This window comes from Bidens hawaiensis, unplaced genomic scaffold, assembly GCF_021521415.1.
Source record: "Bidens hawaiensis isolate Kalapana, Puna unplaced genomic scaffold, B.hawaiensis_p1.1 tig00010420_1, whole genome shotgun sequence".
Lineage (NCBI taxonomy): Eukaryota > Viridiplantae > Streptophyta > Magnoliopsida > Asterales > Asteraceae > Bidens > Bidens hawaiensis.
Genome location: NW_027491792.1, coordinates 724113 through 729374, shown reverse-complemented (window position 1 = coordinate 729374; position 5262 = coordinate 724113). Strand labels below are relative to the sequence as shown.

The 5262-nt window shown below is 35.4% G+C and overlaps 1 pseudogene across 1 annotated transcript; it reads right to left on the bottom strand.

Moving 5' to 3' along the window:
* Positions 1-748: 748 nt before the first annotated feature.
* On the bottom strand, positions 749-3678 carry LOC143535152 (uncharacterized; annotated as a pseudogene). The gene is made up of 5 exons (XR_013135664.1): positions 3318-3678; positions 2911-3224; positions 1954-2141; positions 1730-1865; positions 749-1298 (listed from the first exon to the last, which is right to left on the bottom strand). The product of XR_013135664.1 is annotated as an uncharacterized LOC143535152 (transcript).
* Positions 3679-5262: the final 1584 nt, after the last annotated feature.

Below are 5262 nucleotides of genomic sequence, written 5' to 3'. Positions count from 1 at the left end.
ACTACCATTCCATCATCAATTTGAGAGAAAACCAAATTGCTTTGACCATGAGGTATTGGAGTTAAACAACTAGTATCTTTCTTAACAACTTTCACTGGTTCAACTAGTTTAATTTTCTCCTATTTGATTACTTTAACCTCACTCACAGTCAAAGGAGGATCTACTGTCAATGGACTATTAATATCCATTTCTTGTTGATTTCTGTATCTGGTCGTTTTGTGTAATCATGACCAAAAGGAGGAGGAATTTAAACAAATCGTTTGGTGTAATCAAGAAAAAAGAAACTATGATGAAAATAAACCAAAGACGATAATAAATAAACAAAGACACATTAAATCGCAAAATACACAATATTGAGTAATATAACACAATATAAAGGAAAAAAGTACACAATTAATAACAAAAATAAATAAAAAACAAATTGATAAGTAACAAAACAATGATCTTTTAGCCTTAACAGTGTGTCATTTTATTTATTTATTTATTTATTTTTTTGAGATGAGTAAAGTGTTAAGACATATTTTGTGTTTTTAGTTTTTTCGTTTTTTTTAACTTTGAATTATAATTTTTTTAATTATCTTATTACTTTTTAAAGGTTTTTATACGTGACCACAAATATTTTATCTTTCTCATTTTTGTTTCCGATAAGTTGACCCTCATTTATAATTCGTACGTGTATTGTACACCTTCATCAAAATAAAAGACGTTGCCCCCTTATAAACAAACAATACCCTTGTTATTAAAACCCAAAAAAACATACCTTTACATTACTTGCACCCAACACTTACATGTGTGAAGATTTTAGATATTCAAAAAAATGTTAGCAAACAATCTAGGCTTATACACACTCAACACCACCACCAAATTAGCCAACAAAAAACAAAAACATCAATATCATATTATGTATCACCTATGCTTATATCTTTTCTTGCTTTTAGCTTACCGGAACCACTCCTTTCAAACAGTCTCTCAACCAGATCATCCCAGTTGGTTCGCCCTGATTTTGTAGTCGAGTTGTTCCTACTCTCACGTATGTCGCCATGATCTTTATGTTCTGATGCCAGCTTCTCAGCAGTCGATTGGTCTTCACTATCACTAGATGCTGATGTGGACTCTCGAGGTTCGTTTTCATCATCGTCTTCATTCTCATTGGTGTCGACAGCATGTGGTATGTTGAGACTCACGGCTCGCTCTAAAGCATCCTTGTGCTCTTTCTGTATCGAATGCTTCCGATCAAATTTTTGTACCTTTGGTGCTGTTGTCATTGTTTCTGCACTCTTCTCCTTCTCCTTCATCAACTACATTGTTTGTTTATAAAAAGACAGTTATGTAACAGTCTTTTATCTGTCCCCTGCCACTTCTAGTTATCTTTTATGCAAAAAATAAAAAAATACAAATGTATTATCCAATTCTCATTTTTCCTAAATCAACTACAACTTTTGTTATACAATTTATAACTATAACTGGAATATCTTAAATGCGCTGGGAACAACAAAGGAAGATCATGTAAGGAAATATTGTTACGAGCGCCAAACCCAATAATACGTCGAGAACTACATAACAGATTTGTGCATATTGCTCTGAATGTGACCCACAAGACAGTTATGTATGTTTCTCCATCTTACTGCTTTGGGTTATCTTTTATGCATTATGTACAAGGGTATTACACGATTCTCGTAGTTCTCAACATATTGCTGGTACTAAGACGACTTAGTATAAATAAACTTACATTTAAAGCTTTTTCTGCTTCTCGATGAATCCAAATAATTGCATGATCAGCTGTAGCATGCGATGAGAGAACAATATGTTCAAATCTACCATCAACGGGAATTGCAGTTCTCACCTCTGGAGGGTACCTTCCACATCTGTTAACAAAGATTGAATATATAAAATAAATAAATATAAAGAAATTTCCCATATACAGTAAACAAGTGTTGCTGAGTAAGATCATACCTGCAAAATTTTCTTTCGACTATATGATATATTCGGCCCGGTGCGTATAATCTTCTTGGGTCTCTTAGTTTTCTTCCTTCTGGCATGAAAGTATCCCTCAAGCACACCAGAAATATTAAACAGGGCAAGCAGAAAATTGATTTGAATATGTCTTCCAATGGGGTCGCTGTTCTTGGTAAGAAATCATCCTGTAATTCGTTCGATTTAATAATAAAAATCACTTTTCGATTAAAATCTCACTCATACCAGCACTATTGGAAGGGTAGGGGTATGCAATGGCCCATAACCGAAATAACCAACATAACCTAACCAAAATAAGCAAAAGCAACCCAAAATCGATTGGTTGGTTTACGTTTTTTTTTCCAAAAACTGAATTTCTGGTTCGGTTTCGATTTTGCATGTAATGAAAAGGAACCATAAAAGACGAACCAGCTTTTATAACCGAACCGTAAAAACCGATCCCGCTTTTGTTATTAAACTTGTACAATTATGATGTGTATTTTTTAATGTCTATTAATTTATAGGAAATATAGTTAAGAGATTTAACACAAAAGTTTTAGACCCAAATGTGTGATAATCAACTAAATATTAATTAACTAAAAATTGAAGGCCAAGATTTCAGACTATTTTGGGCCCATTCTTTCTCGGCGTAAAAATTTCAAGCCCAAATGACAAAAAGCGAACCCATTGTGAAAATCAAAAACTAGAAAAACCAAATCAAACAATTTTTCAGAAACCCGAGAACAGAAGTTTTGGTTCTTGGTTCAGTTTGAGCCCAAAAACATCCATGCCCACCCCTAGCTTTGAGTAATCAAAATAACATAAAATGTGACTAAAAATGTCACACAAAAACCATAAGAAAATACTAATAAACATAGTCGTAAACTATAAAAGCAAAAACGATCGGGTATTCCTAACATGATTATACTTATGAGATTTTGTTGAACGATTAATCACCTGCAACACAACTGAATAGATAACATCGGCGTACTTAACGGCCAAATTAAGCGACATACACCTCGCGGGAGCAAGCGCAAAACACCTTACCAACTCCCTTGGAATCCCACCGAGCCGATCCCTATGATTCACCACAATCACGGTCATCAACGCGGCGACACCAGACCCAAGCGAATGCCCTACAAACACCATTTTATAACAAGACCCATTCTCCAACCACAAGTGCTTTAAATTTTCTGACTCCTCATTCAACAACCAAATTGCGGACTTCAATAGCCCGTGGTGCACATACCCGCCGTCAAACTTCTGCATACCTTCAAGGCACAACATAAATAAACACTTTGCAAATTGGAAAAGTGGTTACAATATTGATGAATTAGGAGGTAATGGTAATGGTAATAGAATACCTAAGCGATTGTTCAACAAGAGCTTGTAATCACTCTCCTTCTTGAGATTAAGACCTCGAATGGCCAAGACGATCTGGCGGCGGTCATGATCGAGGTAGATAAGGTGAGGTGGAGCTCGGCCAAGGGTATCTTGATAGGTGACGCGTTTCACAACGAAGGCAGGGTTTAAGGGACTGGGGGGAACTTAGGATGTTGGAGGTCCTCTTCGTAGACGGCCAGGATGACGCGGCAGAGGTGGGGGACGGATTCGAACTCCTCGGCGGTGGCGGGAGGCCAGGTGGCGCTGTCGTCGGCGCCCACGTAGGTGCACCGTTTCCAGACCCACCGCCAGGAAGCATTCGGCGCCGCAGATGACGGACATGAAGAGAGTTCGATGGGTGTAGAGTAGAGGAAGAATTGAATTAAATGAAATGAAATGAAGATAGGTGGAGTAAAGGACGAAGGAAGGGATTTGTGACAGGGTGTTTCTCAAGTTTTATGGATGGAATCGGAAACTCTTTTGAGTTGGACATGCGTTTTACTTTCATCTTGTCTGTAAACAAAATTTTACCTTTTTTTAAATGAATTTTAATAATCCTAAATACTTTTTTTCTTCAAGATGTTGTCTGTTTAGAATAAATAATACGAGTCGATTGATAATAAACTTACTTCGATTGATATAAAACTTACTATAAACCAAAGTTGTCTATTTGAGGATCTGTTCCACCACTTAAACCGGCATCACACCAACCATCAATTTAAGGTAAGAAAGCTACCGATCTGCTCGTTTCTATTTACCGAATCCAAGATACATGGTCTTGATCATCCTCCGTCAATGTCAACCACAAATATTTGAAATGAAGATGAGGGTAGGTTCTAGGGTTTGAGCATAGATGGAAACCCAAAGTAGGGGTGGGGTGCGGGAGTGGTGGGGTATGGTTTAGTGGAGTAAAGGTGAATGACACAAGTTTGCGATGGTGATGACTTTGGTGGCTTAAATTCAAAAACGAGGTAGCAAAGTGCATCCCCGCTCACCATAGGGGCGCGAAAAGTACTTAATCCTTAAAATCAATCTTTAATATATACACACAACCGATAATATTATATAGTAAACTAGGTTAGTGACCTGTGCACAAAACGGATGAAAATATAAAAATCTTCAAGTAAACACATATATAATTTCAAACGACAAGTTAATTAATAATATATTTTTTGAGACAATAACATGTTTTTAATTGCAATTCATTTTTATACACAATCAAAGTATTGAAATATATAAACTTACAAAGAATGACTTTAGTATAATAGAAAATTTAAAACTTTAAATTAAAAACTTCATAAACCTTAAAAAATAATATTAACGGAAAACAAACAAACTTCACTAAAGTTAGTATAGAAAGGAAGAAAATCAGAAAATAAGCATCAAGGAATGATTCCCGATAAACATCCAAGAATAATTTGGGCTTCTTTTTTTCCTGGATCGGGAACACAGTTGATAACATAAATGCTTATACACCAATCTATCAAACATAGTGACTAACTGATTATGAAAATTGTTTTTACAATGCATGTGAAAAGTCTTACACCCTAATAAACTGAGCACGTCAAAAGCGCATTGAAGAACCAGAACCAAATCGAAACCATTTTAAAATGACACTTTTTGACCATAATCAAATCGTTACGTTTTGAGAATGACCCATTTTAACCCGACCCAAATCGATATATTCTAAAGTTAACCTGTGATGACCTGAACCACAATGATACGGTTTTAAAAAGACCCGTTAAAACCCCAACGAAATTGATACCTTTTTATATTGACTCGTTGACTAGAACTAAACTAATAACCTTTTAAAATGACCAATTTGACCTGAGCCAAAATAAATCGAAACATTTCTAAAATGAACCATTTTCATAAATGAAAATTTAAATAGTTGAAGACTAATAAAAAAATGAAGGGTACCACATA